This window comes from Vulpes vulpes, chromosome 13, assembly GCF_048418805.1.
Source record: "Vulpes vulpes isolate BD-2025 chromosome 13, VulVul3, whole genome shotgun sequence".
Lineage (NCBI taxonomy): Eukaryota > Metazoa > Chordata > Mammalia > Carnivora > Canidae > Vulpes > Vulpes vulpes.
Genome location: NC_132792.1, coordinates 4,255,105 through 4,276,123, shown reverse-complemented (window position 1 = coordinate 4,276,123; position 21,019 = coordinate 4,255,105). Strand labels below are relative to the sequence as shown.

At 37.0% G+C, this 21,019-nt stretch overlaps 1 non-coding gene across 1 annotated transcript; it reads right to left on the bottom strand.

Moving 5' to 3' along the window:
* Positions 1–9,783: 9,783 nt before the first annotated feature.
* LOC112916058 (U6 spliceosomal RNA) lies at positions 9,784–9,888 on the bottom strand. Its single transcript, XR_003234239.1, has one exon. It is a non-coding gene; the product is annotated as a U6 spliceosomal RNA (small nuclear RNA).
* Positions 9,889–21,019: the final 11,131 nt, after the last annotated feature.

Genomic DNA, 21,019 nt, shown 5'->3' with positions numbered 1-21,019 from the left:
AACCAATGGTCGGTGAATCCAGGCACATGGTCAGCAAAACCAGCCGCGTGGTAACTTTAAATCACTCCATCACTCTTGAAACACTGGCTTAACTTCATCTCTTATGATAGGTTTTCAGAAACTGTGACTTACTCATTAAATATTTGAGTCTTTGAAATACTCTGTTTCACACAGAAGGGTCAGATTTCTCCAGTACTTCAGTCACATCTGTCCTTGTGTATTTAAAACTGCTCCCATTAGGTGTTAGTGGTGTGGCCTAGCTACGATGGCTCAGGGAGGCACAGTTCTAGGATGCCTGAAGACAGAGACGAGAGACATTTTGCGCTAAATAACAGGGCTGCTTTCCAGGCAGCATTTTCTTACTAAATGAGCAATGTCAAATGTCAGTTTCTTCTGATTTCCTTCTTATTATCTCAGAATGACTTTAATGTCCTTCCTATTGCAGTGTTTCTAAAACTGGAGCAGCAAGCAGGAGTCTATGAAGTCTAAAATGATGTTGAATTTCAATACCCTGGTCAGTTAAAAAAAATGCCCAACCGATTATTCCGTTCATTTTTCAGATAGTTATTGAACACTACATGCCAGTCACTGTTCCAGGTTCTGAGAAGACAAACTATTTTATAGATGCTTGATTTTCATGGAAAGAGAAAGAGAGAGAGTATATAAATAGTGTGATCATGGAAGAAAAAGCACAAATGGCTAACAGCCGAGTGGGCACTCAGTCTGGCTACACATCAGCACTGATGATCCTTCTAAGTGCCCCAGGGAGATGTTGTTCTTTCTCCCATGAAGAAAATCAAGGAAGAGTATGGTGAGAGGAAGCATATGTTTCACTCTCTCACCTTCCTCTCTCCCCATGAGAAGTATTGCATCAGACTATCCAAGATATGGAATCAGCCACATTATCGAATTTAGCATTGTTAATAAGTGTGCAATCTGAGATTCTGCATGAAAGTCAGCCTTCCATCCACACTGCAAGCTTTCTGTTGCCTATTTCCTGACTGCATCCAATGAGAAGTTACCAGTGCTCCCTGCAGTTATAGATCTTCCAATATTTATTATTAGAAATAATTTCTAATCTAGAAATATTAATTTACATTCATATAGCAAATATATCATCTGACATATGCCACTTTAATGAGTTATAGTTTGGCAACCTAATGACTAATTTAGATTTCTGTATAGTAGTTGCATGTCTGTGTTGATTAGAGTGTTGGGTCTGTAACTTAGGATACTATGACCTGTTTTTGGATTATCATTATCCGTGGGGCACCTGGGTTGATCAGTTAGTTAAGCCTGAAACCCTTGGTTTTGCCTGAGGTCATGATCTCTCGTCTGGAGATGGATCCCCACAATGGGTTTCATGCTCATTGGGGAGTCTGCTTTCTCTCTCCCTCTCCCTCTGCCCCCTTCTTCCACCCATGCTGTCTTTCTCTGAAATGCATAAATCTTAAAAAAAAAAAAGGAAATATGATTATCTATAATTTCATCATTTTGGGTTTGATGAGAAAAACAAGCATACCTCCAGTGTTTTTTGAGCAAGAGGATGTTTCATACATAAGGGAAGGGTTGGAGGATCAAAGTTCAGTGAAGCCCCCACTGGCCTCCAGACACCAGGAAATTAATCAATTGCAAGACACAATCAACTGAGTGCCTGAACACTACATGGGCGCCTCTCAGCGGAACTTTTGGGAGCTGCTGAGAAAGCATTGCCCACTGTCTGTCAATGTCCTCTTGTAGCTATAGCCAGGGAATGAGGATTTGTCTTCCCTTCTGCCATTCACAGCTAACTGAAGTACTTTGAATTAGAAGAACCTAAACCAAACTTGTTTAGCAAGGAAGCCAGGAAAATGTATTTTCCAAGATTTTAGGGCTCTGAAAGAGAGAGAAAAAGTAGGATGTTGCATATAAATTATTCCATTGTAATGGATCCTATATATTATAATATAAAGCTATATATAATATATAACATATAAATTATATGAATCATTCCATTGTGATGTGATCCTATATATCATATATAGATATGTGATATAAAAACATACAAATATTGCACAAAACAAAATTACACACCAATTCTATTAGAAGTATGGTTAAAATAATTTTAACAAAATATGAGCCACTTGAATGGAAGAAAATGTAAACGTGTAATCAATCATGACAAAAACTAATCAATGTAATTCACTACATTAAGGGATAAGAGAGAAAAAAATAACATGATCATTTAGGAGATCCAAACAGAAAAAAATCATACTTAGCAAAATCCATAACTAATTCATGATAAAAATTCTAATCAAATAGTAACGTAGGACAATTTCCCCCAACCTGATAAAAGACATTGACAAAATCACACAGCTAGCATCATACTTAATGGCAAAAACTTGAATGTTAACCCCTAAGATCGGGAAAAAGCAAGGATATTCAGTCTCATTAAATCTATTCAGCTTTGAGCTGGAGGTCCGGGCCAGTGATACAAGACAAAAAGATGAAAAGGTAGGAAGATGAGAAAGAAAGAAATGAAACTTGTTTTATTTGCAGATGGCATGTTTGAGTACATGGAAAATCTTAAGAAATCTTAGAATATTGCTTTAAGGAACTAGTGAATTTTAGCAGGTAGCAGGATACAAATCCAGTTATACAGAAATCAGCTCTTTCTATACACTGTCAATGGACAACTGGAAAATAAACTTTTAAAAATATCATTTGTAATGGCATCAAAATGAAATAATAAGGATATTGGACCTAATATAATATATCTAATAAAGTTAAGTTAAATACTTGGGGAATAAAATAACAAATGAGTTTTGAGATCTCTAGACTGAAAGCTATAAAATTTTGAAGAGACAAACCTGTAACACCTAAATAAGGAGATGCACCATATCTATGGATCAAAATACGCTGTGTTGTTAAGATGTCAATGTTCTCCAAATTCATCTATACTTTCCATACAATACCAATCAAAATTCCTTTTTGTAGAAATTAAGAAGCCTATATGCAAAGTTATTAGGAAATTTAAAGCAAACTTGGGAAAAAATAAATTTAATTTAATTAGACTATTTCATAAAGTTGATTTTATTTGCCTAATGATACATACATATAAATAATAAATGTAGAATGATCAAGATAATGTGGAATTGATAATAGGCAAAAAGTAAAAATCCACGAGACAGGAGGGAATTAAAAGTAGATCCATATGTTTTTGGGAAATGAAGTTTTGAAAAAGTGGCCAAACGAATTTATGGAGACAAAAAAAAAAGAATTTTTAAGAAACAGTGATGGAAAAGATACATTATTCCCTATCCCATCTCATACACAAAAATTAATTCAGATGGATCACAGATCTACACATAATAATTACAAAATTGGGTTTCTCAATCTCTGTGTTTTGGGGCTAGATGTGGATTTAAGTTATATTAACTGTATGATCTTCAAACATTATTTAACCACTGGGTGAAGTGGGGAAGAGCATAAGAAATTAGGTTACAATACAGTTGGTGTTCTGGTCTCGGAGGACATTATAAGTCATGTCAGACTCAAGACAGGGGAAGTCCTTAGGAAGCCACTGTAAAAATCCTGAGAGAAAACGGTGGTGGCCAGGAGCAAGCATGATGTCTCAAGAGATTGAGAGACTCAAATCAATGTTGAAGATATGGAAGATGGGGCTGTTCAGTGGGTAGAGAGAAAGGTAAGATGAGGTCACAATGCTCCTCACGTTTCTCACTCAACTAAGTGGTGGTGTTGGTCTTGATGTAAAGCACAACAGGGTTGGAGTAGGTTGTCAATAGTGGACAAGCATTATTAAAGTATCTGAAAAATATTCGTGTGCAGATGCCTTAAAAAAAGGCTGCTGCGAGGTTATAGACCGCCGGAGTCTGACTGACATGGACAGTGAGACTTTAGAGCTGGAGACAGGTAGTTGGTCTTCAAAACAAAATGAATGGGTGATATTTCTAATTAGAAGGCATAGGATAAGAAATAAGGGGGTCCAGAATTAAACTAATTCTTCTGAATTGGCTTTGTGTTTTGCTGAACTTGGCATGTGTTTGTGTAAATTAATTTTAACTCAAAAATCAGATAGGCTATAGTAACCAATAATTTCAATTGTATATCAGTAAGGAGTCACAGAATACACAAAACCTGGGAAGATTTAATGATGACTCTTTAATGGTATAAGCCAAAACCCATCATGACCAAATTTAAAACGTAAACAAAATTCACAAAAATATTCATCACAAAAAGATGGAAGTCAACGTTGTGGACAAACACAGATGGATACAACATACACAGAGTACGCACAGCTTTTACAAACAATAGAAATATTCCAACTGAAGAATTGGAAATGTAACTGAAATATAAAGAAAATGAGAGAAGCAAATGGCTAATTATTATATGGAAAATATCTTAAAAATCATATAGACAAGAAACAAAAATATAAAATAATAGTAACATGTTAGTATTTACCAATCAGCTAAAAATAATAAGAGTAGAGTGTACATTGAGAGATGGGCGATCAACAATTATACAAACAGGATTTGAAACTGGTACAAATTAGGTTTGAAATTTGTTTTGTTATTATTCAAACACTCATTCATTCATTATTTAAAGAAATATTTACTGTGTTCGTGTATGGATGAGATACTATTATAGGTACTGGGAGTGGAACTATAAACTCAAATTCTTAAAATAGCTCTGTTAAATTCTTTAAATGAATGAGCTTTCATTCTCGTTATACAGCCTAGAATTGCACAGCTAATGGAAACCACTAGCTCCATGCGGTTATTGAGCATTTGAAATGTGGTGCAAACTGCCCAAACTGAGATGTGTTCTAAGGGTAAAATACCATCCAATTTTGAGGGCTTAGTACAATACAAAGAAAAATATGGTTATGTTGTCAACGTTAGAATGATCATATGTTGAAGTGATATTTTTAAATATTGGGTTAAGTGGGATCCTTTGGGTGGCGCAGCAGTTTGGCGCCTGCCTTTGGCCCAGGGCGCAATCCTTGAGACCCGGGATCGAATCCCACGTCGGGCTCCCGGTGCATGGAGCCTCCTTCTCCCTCTGCCTGTGTCTCTGCCTTTCTCTCTGTGTCTCTCATGAATAAATAAATAAAATATTAAAAAAAAAAATAAATATTGGGTTAAGTAAATGATGAAAATAAATGTCACTTATTTCTTTTTACTTTTTTTAAGTGTGGCCACTAGAAAATTTGAAACTACATATGTGGCTTGCATTAGTTTTCTGTTAGCAGTGATTTAGAATAGATTCGAGGTCTAGAAATATTAATTTATTTTGACTAGATCTTAACCAACTACTCAGAAATACATTTAGAAATCTATGTAAAAGGGCAGCCCAGGTGGTTCAGCGGGTTAGCGCTGCCTTCAGCCCAGGGTGTGATCCTGGGGACCTGGGATCGAGTCCCACATCAGGCTCCCTGCATGGAGCCTGCTCCTCCCTCTGCCTGTGTCTCTGCCTCTCTCTCTCTCTCTCTGTCTCTGTCTCTCATGACTAAATAAATGAAATCTTTAAAAAAATCCACGTAAAAGCAGATTCAACCTCATACTATTCACAGGGGCAAATAATTATAAATGAAAGTGTACTTAATTGGAAAATGCTTTGTTTTATAGGCATACCTATTTTTCGAAAACTGGACAATGATTAAAACTATAATATAACCAAAGACATGAGAAAATGACTAAATTAATGTTAAGGGGAAAACAAAGTAGGATAAAAAATATATAATTTATTCATATACATGTAAAACCTATATTGAATATATATCTTGAATATAAATGAAACAAAATATTTATTCAAACATTTGCTAAATACATAATACATTTATTCAATATATATGCTGCAAATATGCATATATATAATGTTTTGAAAAAAAATGTTTATAAAAATGACAATTGGCCACTGCAAGAGAGTTCCTCTCCTAGGATCAGTGAATCAGCCTATTTTATTTCTCTCTCTCTCCCAAACATTTAACAGCTTTTGATACAGTAAATAATCATTGTGTCAGTTGAATAAATGGATGGTGATACCTACTTTTCCTTATATTTAGCTACACTTTTCAGATCTTCTGCAAGTGCATATTTTCATACTCAATAAACCAGAGTATGTTTTTAAGAAATTAAGAACTGTAAGTGGTTTAATTCCACTGACACTTTACCAAAAGGAGAACTGAGAGTTTTGGAGTAACCCACAAAAGGTAAAGCCAGAGGCTGAATGGAGTAACCCACAAAAGGTAAAGCCAGAGGCTGAATGGAGGCTCACACCTGTGCCTCCAAACCTGGTTAGCTTCTCACCAAACTGCATTATCATGCGTGTGAACTGATGGTGTGCTGAATCAGTCTAGGGGTCTAGAGAGTGAATGTAGCTGAGAGTATTTAGGAGATCAGTTAAGGAGTACAGGAAATCAGTATCTGAATTAAAAATTTTATTGACTGCTTGCAGAAAGAAGTCTACATACATTAGGGCCTGACAACAAAAGTGGTGATGGCATCATAAATTGGAGAAGATGGGGGTTAGGGAGGCAATGATGGTGTAAATGGAACAACAGACAGGACAAGTGTGAGAGGCTGGGGGAACACTCCGGTGGTGAGGCTCATTGTGCAGATAAAAAGCACAAGACAAAATCTTGGAATGATACTGAAGCTTAACACAGAGATGAGGGATTCAGTTTCACAGAGATTAGATCCTCCATCAGATCTTTTCGGTGAGCAGATCTGAGTGCTGTAAACTGCTCACGTAAGCACAGGACAGTTTTGGGGTGTTGCAGATACCACAGTCCAACATCTGACCAGGCTATTTGTGTCCTGCCAGGAACCAGTGTCCGACTTACAATAAGCAGAATGCGGTGGGCAACGAGGAAGACCCCTCAGAAGGAAGGTGGTGAGGAGAACAAATTATTCCCCAAAAAACCAATAAAATGGCATTTGTTTTTTCTACATGTAGCATTTGCCTGCTGTAACGTGACCTGAAGCATTAAGCTACTTCTGACGCTCAGTTATAGGTAGGTAATTCCTCCCAAGTGAATAGCAAAATAAAGTGTGCTGTTTTCCATATGCTCTAATTCATACTTCTGTAATAAGTCACTCACATTGAACTTCCTTATGCCTATAAATTTATGTATATACATGGTTCCAGATTTCCCATGAGAGCTAAGCTGTTGTTAAGAAAGCATATATACATATATGTGTGATATATATGAATAGTTCTTGTATTTATGTGCATATACTGGTATATATATGTTAGAAACGTGTATATGTATATAATAGTATAATATTATTTATATATATATATATGATTTGTGTATTTTAAAATTAAGACCTGGTGATATTCAAAGTGTTCAGGTAATCCACATACATATACTTGAATCAGTATGCTCATTCTCCGAGAAAACCTTAAAAACACATTAACATCAACATGGAAGAGAATAAGTATCTAATACAAAGGAATGTTCAAAACTAAACAGATGAACAGAGAGGGGAATGAGGCTATGGTTTTTGCTGGTCAAAAACAAAAGTTGATTGTATCTTTAGCTTCAATGTCCTGGAATATTATTAATTTTATTTATTAATTAACATTAATTTCCTAATGACTCCTTTCTCCATTTGACTCTATCTTCCTGCCACTTTTTCACACTTTTAAACAATCCAAATTCTAGCACTTTCATGACATCTTCCCTAAATTATTAAAATTAATCATTCTCTGCTCTCTTGGTATATACTCTGAACTATTTTACTAAACTTACTGAACTTCTGGTACTGCATCTCCCTGTGTATGAAATTACACCAATCTTAAGAATACGGTTCTCTGTTAGGGACCAAATGTTTGTCTCTCCCCCAAAATGCATAAGCTGAGCCACTTATTTCCAATGTATTTGATATTATTTGGAGATGGGATCTTTGGGAAGTAATTTGAGCCAAATGATGAGATTAGTGCCCTAATAGGGAGAGACAACAAAGAGCTTATTTTATCTCTGCCTTGTGAGGACCCAGCGAGAAGGCAGCTGTCTGCAAACTAGGAGAGTCCTCACCAAGAACCTGACCATGCTGGCACCCTAATCTAGAGCATCCAGCCTTCAGAGCTGTGAGAAAATAGATTACTATTGTTTAAGCCTCTCAATCTATGGTATTTTGTTATGGCAGCCTGAGCTGACTAGGATCCTTTTGAGGAACGAGAGGGTAACCACCACAGTTCACTTAGTTTCTCTAATGATCCAACAACTGGGTGGCTCAGTGGCTGAGCATCTGCCTTTGGCTCATGTAGTGATCCTGAGATCCTGGAATTGAGTTCCACATCAGGCATGCCTCTGCCTATGTCTCTGCCTCTCTGTCTCTGTGTCTCTCATGAGTCAATAAATAATTTTTAAAAAAAGATTCTTTAATGATTACTTCTTTTATATGCTTCTATCAAAGTCACTGAAGATGTTTCTTTTCTTACAGCAATTTATCTAGCTTAAATCATGGACTTCTACATCTGGTCAGGGTGCAGAAACTACAATAGCACTGTACATTAACTATAAGTAACTGTAAAACTGGACACAATATTCAGGCTTTGAAATATAGGACAATAGCCCAGTAGTATGATCCTGAAGAAAATGGGAACACATTAAGTGAGTCTTGTGTTTGCTTGTCTTTCTGCCCGAGGGTATTTTCTGGAAAGTGGTGTAATTAGGTGGAGCCCAAACCAAGAATGACAGATACACTGAGCTGATGAAACAGAGACAAGAGTTTAAGGCTATTAAAATAGCCTTTCCTATCCTGGACGGGGTACTGGAAGGAAGAAAGCTTGGGTAAGGACATAGACACAGAGCATGCCCACAGGTGCTTGGCCAATAGTTGGCCTGTGTTTACATTAGGTAAACTTTGCAGTGTCTAATAGAAAGTGGTTGCTGCAAGGCTGAGCTCTGAACAGAGATGTTAGAGGTCTTGCAGAGTTAGGAGATGCCACATTTCTGGCCTACGAGTATAGCACATTCTTAACGAGCACCTCAGTGACAATGTTGAGGTTCTGGAAAAGTCATACTGCAGAGATAAGGACTACATTCTAGAGCAAAAGTCACAATCTAAGACTAAGGACCAAACTGACATAAAGAATAGTCCCCAGCAGTACACAAGAACCAACGCCAGTAATTCAATCACATACATGCCAGAGCAAAACATAACACACTTTAAGAGAAGACAACATAATCTTGAGCCCCTACAATTAATCATTCACAGTATTCAATATAAGCATGCAAAAGACCTAGAAATCCTTGAAATCCGAGACTCGCATCAAAGAAAATAATCAGTCAACATAAACAAACACAAAGATGACACAAATGTTAGACTCAGCCGGCGAGGACTTTATAATAGCTGTCAGAAATATGTTGAAAGACTTAAATGGAAAGACAAACACAATGAGAAAATTGTGAACCACCCAAAATACTGTAAAAATATCCTAAAAAGAAACCTACCTTAGAACTGATAAGTAGTGTTTTTATTTTTTATTTTTTAAAATTTTATTTAAATTCAATTTGACAACCTAATAGTATAACATCCAGTGCTTATCATATCAAGTGCCCCTCCTTGGTGCCCATCACCCAGTCACCCCACTTCCAACTCCCTCCCCTTATGCAACCCTTTGTTTCCCAGAATTAGGAGTCTCTCATGGTTTGTCTTCCTCTCTTTTTTTGCCACTCAGTTTTCTCCCTTCCCTTATCGCCCCTTTCACTGTTTCTTATATTCCACATGAATGAAACCATATGATAATTGTATTTCTCTGATTGATTTATTTAAAAATGTGGAATGCTTCATGAATTTGTGTGTCATCCTTGCACAGAGGCCATGTTAATCTTCTCTGTATTGTTCCAGTTTTAGTATATGTGCTACTAAATGTAGCGTTCTTAAAATTAAATTTAAAATGCTGAGTCTAAGCATCAGATTGAAGGCCACAGGAGAAAAAGTCAGAAGATGTGAGGGCCGATCAAGATAAATCTTCAAATAGGAAAAATAGAAAAAGAAATGACCCATGAAACAGTATAAAAGTCAACATGCATATCATTGGAGTTCTTAGAAAGAAAAAGAGGGAAGTAATAGGAAAAGAGAAAGATTGATAAACTAATTACCAAAAATACCAAACATTTGGTTGAAAAACTTAACCTACAGATCTAAGAAGAATCTAAGCTATGCAGCAACATGAAAGCCCTAAAAACACACTTAGGCATAGCCAAAGAAAACTGCTTGAAAACCATTGGAAAATGGTTGTTTTCATAGGATTTTTAAAGCAGTCAGGAAAATAAAGATACGTAATTTGCAAGGAATTATGAAACAAAAAACAATTGACATTTTATAAGAGACAATAAAAAACCACAATGGAATGGCATCCTTAAGGTAATTAAAACACACACATGCACAAAAAAACTATCAACCTAGAATTTATCATATGTCCAGTAGGAATATCCAAAAATGTGAAAGAATAATAAAGACATGTTTAACTAAATGAAATCTGAGAGAGTTTACCATCAACTGAACAATATTACATAAAACACTGATGGAAGTTCTTCATGCTGAATAGAAATGACTCTGGGATAAATCAGTACTAGAAATAGACATATATCCACATGTATAAAAGCCGAGGGTATCAGAGGAACTCTCTGAGCTGTGAGTTTATGACTTTTCTGTAAATTTAAAACTAAATTAAAATGTTTATTATTTTTAAAGTATTCATATGGACTGTTGAGTAGTTCACATCCCTGTACCACTAAATTTTTGAATGTATAATCTCAAGCAATCACAATTGTTCTGAGACTCTGTTGTCCTATTTGAAAATGAGAAAAAAAGGAGACGATGAACCTGAAAGATTGTTAAGGGTTTGAAAGGAGATGATCCAGCTGAGTACTTCCAGGCGCATATCAGGGCAAGCTATCTGTTGTTTTTTGCTATTCATTTTATTGTCATGATTTTACTCTTATTTTTTTCTTACCATCATCATTAATATTTTTCCAAGTTACTTGGGTCACCTGGAAGCAGCTGTCTGGAGCACAATTGTGACAAAAGCCCCAAGGTGACATTGGGACTAGGTCCTGTGATTGATTCAAAGATCTTGCCTAATGGTGGTTTGAGGAATGATGGGCGGCAGTCCACATGCCAAGGATTTTTCATCTCTGACTTAGAAGTTGGCTGGTCTAAGAAGGTGAAGTTTCAAGGAAATTGAAGACACTGCAGGAGCCCATTGTCTCTGGGGGACAGCTCCTGACGGACAAGGCAGGATTACATTCCCAGTGCTCATAAACTTCTTAGTGAATCCATGCTTTAGATATCAAGTGTCCCTTCCTTGGGGATTTGCTTCCAAGGTGGGATATATGGAGCCTATCTTTCTAATCATCGTGAGTATTGATCCTCAGGATCAATCCCTAATGGGGCTCACAAAAGACCCTCTGACCACAAAACTGACTTTATTTTACTATTGCTGTCTGCTGCAAGCTACATGGACCTACTACCTGCCCTGACATTTCTGATTCCCTCAAAGGCTGCCTCTACTTCTCCAAGTGGTCCTGCTCACAGCTCACAAATGCAGATACTCACAGCTCCCTCTGCAACCCTGGGAATTTTACTTCTGCTTCCAGTGCACCCCTTTATTCATATATTTACTTCTTAATTCTTTTTGCCAAACTCCCACTAACACTTCAGGACTCAATTACACATGTTCTTTCTCTGAATCCAGGGCTAATCCCTTGGGCAGTGAGTCACTTTTGTTTCCCAGATACAGTGCAGTGGAACTCTGTGTGGGCAGGTCTATGTCAAGGATAATGAGGTCCTTAGCACTCAGTACAATATCAGGTTTAGTCTTTTTTTAAATGAGTCAAAACTTAGAGTGAAATTCTCAGGTCTTTATACATTTTAATGAGATTTTAACAAATGCAGGCACCTATGGAACTAACATGCAGCATGTAGAGCATTCACCTACTCCAGAACTTTCCCTCATAGTCCCTTTTCAATTAATCTGAAACCCAATAAGCCACCACAGATATTTCTATCCTCTGTTCTTGTACTTTCATATATGTGGAATCCTACAGTATGAACCTCCATGCCTGGCTTCTTTTCCACTTTCTTCTTTAAAAATCCATCCTTGTCATTTCAAGTATTGGCTCTTAATTTCTTTCTTTCTCTTTTTTTTTTGCTGAATAGTATTCTAGTGTCCAAACATGTCACAATTTGTTCGTCTTCTCCTGTTAATGAGTTTTGGGGTTGATTCCAACTCTGGGTTGTTATGAAAAGAGCCGTGCTAGGGACTCCTGGGTGGCCAGGTCAATGGACTGATCAAGAGTCAGTCCAACTCTTGATTTCAACTCAGGTCATGATCTCAGGGTCTGAGATGGAGCCCTCTCTCCATGAAGCTCAGAGTCTGTGTAAGACTGTCTCTCCCTCTCCTTCTGCCCCTCCCCCAGCTCATTCTCTCTCTCTCTCTCTCTCTCTCTCTCTCTCTGTCTTTCTCTCTCTTTAATAAATAAATAAATCATTTTTAAAAAGCTTGCAACACCTATGTTTTCATGTCTTCTAGATATATAGAGTATATTTGGGCAACAGAGTAAGTAGATGGTACATGTTCAATTATGTATTTCATTATGGTTGTGCACATATGCTTAATTATATATTTATATGTAGCCATTTTCATCACTTAACGTCTAGGATGCACACAATTACACGAATCGTCACTGTGGATGTTAACTGTGACCTGGCTGAGGCAGTGTTTGTCAGTTTTCTCCCCTCTAAGGTCACCCATTCATTTCCCCTTGTCATGTAGAACTTTCCAGAGAAAAGTCTCTCTACGCAGCTCACACTTAATAGCCTGTGGTTTTCAACGCTATATGTACACCTGCACACCTTCAGTGGCATACCCTCTCTACATGTCAGGAGTTCAGGCTGTCCTGAGAGTCACCAAATCTTACTTGTTTCACTTTGTTTATCTTCTGTTGCATTGATTACCTTATGCCTCTGCAAACTGCATTTCCTTTTATCAAACTAACTCTTCTGCCAGCTGACTGACTCACGAGAAGCATATTGACAGAGTCAACTTCCAGACATCTTCAGAAAGGGAATCTGGGATCTGGTATTTACAGAACTCCTCCTTTCCACACCTCAGCACAAACATAGCTCATGCAGTTCTAATTATGCATTCACATAACTGTTCCTTATGCTAAATAGAAGCCTTTTTATCAAAAAACCACCTTGGCCAAACTAAAGGGATGTGAGCGTCAATTGGAAAGATCTCTCAATGCCTCAAAATGAGATGATTTGAGCATCAAAAAATATATATTTACTGCAATGACTTAAACCACATCCAGATAATTGCTAAACTATTAACTCATAATAGCACCCCCAAAATATTGGACCAACTAGGAAGTTGCTAGGGCACAAACATCATCCTGTAAATTTGTAAAGGAAAGAATAATAATTTTTGAAATAGAAGAGAGATGTGTAAAATAAGATTTGCAAACCAGTCATAATCACTGAAGCTGCATGATAATACGTGGGATTCAATAAATATTCTTTCTAATTTTGCACTTCTGAGGTTAGTACCATGATCTACTCAATGTTGTATTCTCAAAGAATAAAATGGCTTATATTAAGTTCTAGATAAATATTTAAAGAACTAAGAGAAACTAGCACTCATATATATAAAACCATGTCAAACTCAGCTCATTTCATTCTTTATGTTCACATGAAGATAGCTTATTAAAAATAAATCTATAGTCTCTACTATGTACTACAAGAAAAAAAAGATACTAAGTATCAAAAGTGAGAACCTAAACCTGGAAAGTAGGACATTTTGTTTTAAAATCAAATTCTAGAATTTGGCATAAAAAAATCCTGGCCATAAAAAAAAAAAAATCCTAGCCATGAGTCCTGATTTTATCTTCAAAGGGATGTGTAATCTCTGCTAGTTGAAAGAAAGCGCTTCAGAGATTCACGATTCCATCTTAAAAATGTGGGAAGTACACCTCTATCAACCTCATAGGATTATGGTAGGAACTGGATGCAATATATATGAACAGTATATACACAATATAGTGTTGTACAGAAGTTGTTCCTTTAAAAAAATTTAAAAACAGGCACTGAGGAATATCTGTAACATATCCTAGAGAACAACAAATAATGCCAGAAAATGATACAGGGCATGTGAGTACAATGATAAGAATATTCAAGATATTATAGGATTTGTGTCTCCTTAGAGTCTGAGGTTTTGCCACTTCAAAGAATGAATATTCTTTGAATATTCCAGATGAAGATGGACCAGATGAAGAACGGTGGGCAGCAAAGCAAAGTTTATTGAGCAAAAGTGTAAAGCTCCCAGAGAGGGAAGGGGTCCCAAGAAGGTTGCCTTTTGAGCTTCTAAGTGTAGGGGGTTTTATAAGCTTTTTCTGAGGAACTATCTTGAGCCTCCTGAGATTGGGGCTCCTGTGGATTGGCCTCTAAGGTGTGCCCATCAGGGCTTTGGTTGTGCGCCCATCTATCTATTGGGTTATTGTTCACATGTTGGTGGTCTTGTGGGCTGACATTTGGAGGCCAAGTCACAGTGACTATACAATTAACGCTGTATGGTTAATTATTTTGTTTCAGGATGCCCTGCAAAAGCCTTTTGTGAAAAAGCTGCTACACAGGATGCTATTGTGGTCTTGTCTAAGCTGTAAAACAGGATGCCAGTGTGGTTTGTCTTTGTTGTCCTGGATTTTTTTTTTTTTTTTTTTTTTTTGCTTTCTTGCTGGAGACCCTGGCACTGCCTACCTGAGTGCCTAATCAACTCCTCACAAAGATAATACCATCAATAAACCTTATGGTCTGATTTGACATCCTCCCGGAAAGAGAACTGGAAATTTGACCACTTGAACTTTATTCCCAGATGGCCTATTATCAATTATCTGTAAGCTTGCTAGAGGGACTGACATCTTTGGTAGTTGTTCCCTTTTTGTCTCTAGCCCAAATTCAACTATATAATAAATACAACTTCATTTGACTTAGTATCCATCAATTAGAGTAAAATTGTATACACTAAAGCCAAATGACCCATTTGATGAGAACTCCATTGAGATTTTTCCATGGAACAGTGTTCAGCGGCTTAAAAGCTATCAGATACTCAGTAAATAAAAATAAATTATATAGAATTAGTTAATCTGCATTATGTATAAGAAAATGACATGCTTTAACTGTTGGCAGTTTTGAGCAGAGATTGTAGGAGTCAGTGTTCGAACTGGCCCCATGATTGTGGCCTCCTGGTATCGTGCCTTTGGATAACAATCCTCCCCACCCCCGATGGTGCTGACCTGTATTAACAATATTATGTTGTGGAAACGGTATATGTGACTTCTGAGAATAGGACCTAAGTGATATTCTGGTTTTTCCCTTTTCCCTTTTCTGTCTATTGGATCACTTTTTTGGGGAATAACAGCTGCCATGTCATGACTATACTCAAGCATCCCCTACAGAGTGGTCCGTGTGGCAGGAGCCTTAGGTCTCTGCAAATAACCAGGGCTAATGTCAATATTCTGAGGTAACTTTGCAAGCCGCAAAAAAATAAGAAATAAAACTTTGCAAGCCGCCTTGGACATGGCTCCCTCTGCTCCATTAAAGCCTCAGCCAACCAGTTGACAGCAACCTCATGAGACCTCAATATCAAACAACCTAAGTGACTCCCAGATTTTTGACCCAGAGACACTGTGTGATATAATAAATGCATATTGTTTCAAACCACTAAATTTGGGGGCTTTTTTTACAGCATTAGATAAATAATGCAAGGTCTCAAACAGTGCAGTTTTCTTTTGTAGTAAAGTGCATATCACAGTGCAACGTGGTACATTTTTATTAATATTCTTGGTGATGTATAATTTATATGTAACAAAATGCTCACGGTTTAAGTGCACACGTTGACGAGTTTTGACAAATACATATACCTGCGAAACTGTCACCATGATTAAGATACAGAACATTTCCATCGCCCAAAGTTGCCTGTGCCCAATCCCAGTTAATTCCCACCCCCAACCCAGATGCCTGGCTGATCTGCTTTCTCTCACAAGAGAAAGGAGTTGAGTCTTCAAAATGTTTGTATAAATGGAATCCATACAATCTTTTGCATTCAGTGCCCATTTGCTCTAAATGTTTTTGAAATTCATCCATGTTGCCATGGGCATCATTACCTCATTATTTTTACTGAAAAATAGGATTCTATCGTATGGACAAACCTGATTTTATTTTTTAAATCTTTATTGAGGTATAAGTGACATATAGAATTGTAAGACATTTAGAGTATACATTTGGGATGCCTGCATGGGTCGGTGGTTGAGCATCTACCTTTGGCTCAGGGCGTGATCCTGGAGTCCTGGGATTGAGTCCCACATTGGGCTCCCAGCATGGAGCCTGCTTCTCCCTCTGCCTATGTCTCTGCCTCTCTTTCTGTGTCTCTCATGAATAAATAAATAAAATCTTAAAAAAAATAAAGTGCACATTTGGTGTTTTGATATACATATATACCCCCTCTTTATTTACATGACAAATGTTTTAATGGACATTTATATTGCTTCCAGGTTTTGGCTAGTATGGATGAGGCTGCTATCAACATCTATATGAAAATATTTGAGTAGACACATATTTTTATTTATCTTGTGTAAAATACTTAGAATGGAATTGCAGGATTGTATGGTTGGTGTATGTTTAGCTTAAAAAAAAAGGCAAACTATTATCCAAAGTTGTATCATTCTTCACTCCCTCCAGCAATGTATGAGAGTTCCAATTGCTCCGCATTTTCACCAACACTTTATATTGTGTTAAAAAAAAATGTTTACCCATTCTAATGAGTGTGCAGTGCTATTTCATTGTGGCTTTAACTTGCATTTCCTGGATGATTAATGAAGTTGCATATCTTCTCATGTGCTTGTGGCCTTTTGCTTCGCTTATGCATAAACTGTGTATTCGAATATTTTACATTTTTAGTGGGTTGTTTGTCTTTCCATTATAGAATTATGAGAGTTCTTCATGTACAATGGGCATATGTCCTTTGTCGAATATATGTATTGTAAATAATCTGTCAGCCTGTAACTTGTCAATTCATTTTCTCAATGATGTCTTCTGATAGGACTAAGGATGTGAATTTTGATGTAATCTAATTTATCCTTGGCTATTTTATGTTGATTGCATTCTGTATCCCATCTAAAAATGTTTGCCTATTCCCAGTTTGCAAAGATATTGTCCTAAATTTTCTTTCAAAAACTTTATAAGTTTATCCTTTATGCATACATTACAGAAACTAATGAGTCCTAATAGCTAGAAATTAAAGAAAAGAGTGGCTCATGTATTAGCTGAGTGGCCTTGGGGAAGTCATTTAATATTCTAAGAATAAGATACTTCATCTCTGTAACAGAAATTACAATGTTATCCAGACCCACTTTGAAGAGTTTTTGAGAAACTCAACGATATATGGGACATATAAGTTTCAGTAACTTACACAGGCTATGTGTGATGATACACATAATACTGCAATAAACAATACCAATACCTAGAATATGTCATTGACTAATTACAACATGAACATCATTTTATGGCATTTCTGTTTTATCTTCCATGTTTACTTGTGTATGCATCATATTATTTACTATTGGATTCATTAACCAAATAAGGAGTATGATATAAAAAGCTTCAGGACCACAAACATACTGGGTGTTTTTTCTTTTTTAAATCCAATGAACTAACATATGATACATCATTAGTTTCAGATGTAGAGTTCAGCTATTCATCAGTTGCATATAACACCCAGTGATCATCACATTGAATGGCCTCCTTAAAGCTGGTCACCCAATTACCTCATTCCCCCCACCTCCCCTCCACCGACCTTCAGTTTCCTAGAATTAAGAGTCTCTCATGGTTTGTCTCTCTCTCTGATTTCTTCCCATTCAGTTTTCCCTCTCTTCCCCTATGATCCTCTGAGCTGTTTCTTATATTCTACACGTGCATAACCATATGATAATTATTTTATGTACTACAGCATATAAGAAAGCAGGAATCATTTCTTCAATAACTCTTATATATAAGACCCATTGTGGGTGTTAAATATTAATGCTTTCTTTTAGTATGCTCTAGAAACAAATGCACAAAATTGTGACATTACTTCAAACTAATGTAATAATAGACCATTTTAAATGATACTTAACAGTGTTATTATTACTTAAAGATTTAAAAAAATGATTTTGTCTCTGAGTAGAGTAAGAGCATTTGTGACATCTTCCTACTCCAGGATTTACAGTAATGATTCTTAAACCCTTCTGATTCTCCAATTCAGTGAAAAGATGGAGCTTCTGCAATTGCAAGCAACGTTTCCATTCTCTGGACAAAAATCACCTATTTTATAAAACATCTTAAATTTGATTAGAACTTCATCAAAAAATTAAATTCTTCTTCCAAATCTTTTTTATAGTTTTTTTTAAAAGATTTTATTTACTTATTTGAGAGACAGAGACAGAGAGGGAGAGCACAAGCAGGGACGAGAAGGAGAAGCAGGCTCCCCACTGATCAAAGAGCCCGAGACAGGGCTTGAATCTAGGACCCTGAGATCATGACCTGAGCAGAAGGCAGACACTTAAACAACTGAGCCACCCAGGCTCCCCTCTTCTCCCAAATCTCACCATGACTTTGCATTTATCATTCTGCATTGTTGATATTTATTTGTGTAAATAACAGAATTACCTTTCTAGATATTTGTTATGGGGAAAATTAACATTTAATATGAATGTTTAATGTTCCCCCAATCTGGTTTTCCACTATTTCAAGTAGCCTTTGAGATTCCATAGGGTCTTGATTAAATAGTTTATAAATTCAGTAAACCAAGGTTGTTAGGAACCTTAGGTTCCCGAGGATCTTTGGTCTATTCACTCATTGAAAATGGGAATGGAAAACTCTGGTTCAGATTTGTACTCAGAAATTGAGTCTTTTCTGACAACACTGAATTCATATTAAATAGAAAAACACCAAAGCTTCAGTCAAAATGTTATTTGTCTTTTTTTAACTCAACCCTTAATAAACTATATATCTTCTATTAGCTGAGTAAAATGGAGGCTTCCTTTGCCAAGGCTTCATGGAAATGTATCTTAAGTAACCATAACTCTAGTTTCTTGGCCAGCTCCCTAATTACTGCAACTAACTTAGCCCTCTATTTCCTCTTTTTATGTTCCACTCCATTAGGAAAGGAGATCATATTTTCTGAACTGATGAAATTAAACTTGCCCATATTTTCCCAGTCATCATAATTTTTACAAAGAGCTCATCTAATCAATTTTTGGCAAGAGAACGACAATACTACACTAGATAGCGCCATTAAGATGAAATAGTCATGCTGTTGAATTAGAGATACTTAAATTAGGTAGACTAAAATTTAGTTTGGCTTTTATTGTCCTCATTCTTCTAACCCTTAAATACATGTTTTGCAAGGCTGGTCATTTAACTCCCATCAATATTTCTCCCAGTGCAGAAAGGAAATATCATTTTCCGGGCTTTTGCAGAGATATTACAGAGAAATTGCATTTGTAAGCTTAATGTCAGATTGTCAAAGGAGGCGATGACAGCCCTCTGCCTATCCTAGCATACAGAATTCCAAGTGCGATAGTTAAGTAGTAGCAATCTACCTTAATGATAGATATCTGATATTGACATAACCAAGACATGCCCAGGAGAACTTCTGCAGTTTTGAGCTGCTATTTCTTCTGGTAAACACGAATTGAGGGATCCCTGGGTGGCGCAGCGGTTTGGCGCCTGCCTTTGGCCCAGGGCGCGATCCTGGAGACCCCGGATCGAATCCCACATCAGGCTCCCGGTGCATGGAGCCTGCTTCTCCCTCCGCCTGTGTCTCTGCCTCTCTCTCTCTCTCTCTCTCTCTGTGACTATCAGAAATAAATAAAAAAAAAAATTAAAAAAAAAAAAAAAACACGAATTGAGTACTTACTATGCATACGCACCTACTAAGTGTATAGTGTTTCTGTAGAGAAAGAGACTTAGTAGCTACCTTGGTAAGAAAAAAACAGGGTTAAGTACAAATAAACCTTAATACCATATGAAATTTCATAAAATCCAAAGGGCAATGGCTGATAACAGCATTCTTGGGCAATATCAATTCAGAACCACACTGTCTATAAGTGAGTCTTCCATCAAAAGAAGATGATTATAGAAATCAGGCAAGCCTATAAAACCTATAAAAACAATCACCGTCATAGGGTATAGGACCCAGGTTTGTTGGCCCAATTCTGGTTGTATGATGCAGGGGTTGGCAAGATGTGGGCTTGCATGTCATTGTCACCTATGGGATGAGAACCAAAGTGGGTGATCAGAGGAATGCTCTATGTAGGAGAACCCAAAAGCAGAAGCCTGGCGAAGTATTGAGTGAGTTGCCAGTCCAAAGGAGGTAGGAAGAGAGGGTTTCCCTTGCATAAGGAAACAAGAAAGAATGTTAAGAAATCAGCAAGTGAAAACAGATTTATCAAAACCTTCACACAACGTTATTTTGTAGAATTGTATTGTTTGCTAGGAGGGAGAATTATGCAACATCATGCAAGGATACTTAGTGGGGAAACCAGAGTGATCCACAAGGCTCAGGAAGACTTCTTTGAAGATGTGACTTGAAGCCAAGTTCCCAATGCCAAGCAGGACATGATAAGTTGAACACTCGGTGGCCCTAAGGATCATAGCCATATTGACTGAAGAACAGATGCTTGGAGAATTCTGAGGGAAAGTGAGCTGAACAGAAAGGAGGTGGGAGTGAGATCATGTGGGCCTGAGAGGCAAAGCGAATGTTTGTTATTTATTGCCAGTTTGAGGGGAAGCTAACAGAGGATTTTATAAAATGAGGATTTGCATGATGCACTTTATGTTTTACTATTATTATTCTGGCCAAAGTCTATAAAAGGAACTGAAAAAACTCAGGAGTGGTGGGCAAGAGACCACTTACAGGGCTCAGGCAACACAGAAGATGGTGACAGAAGCCTGCGTTTGAGTGT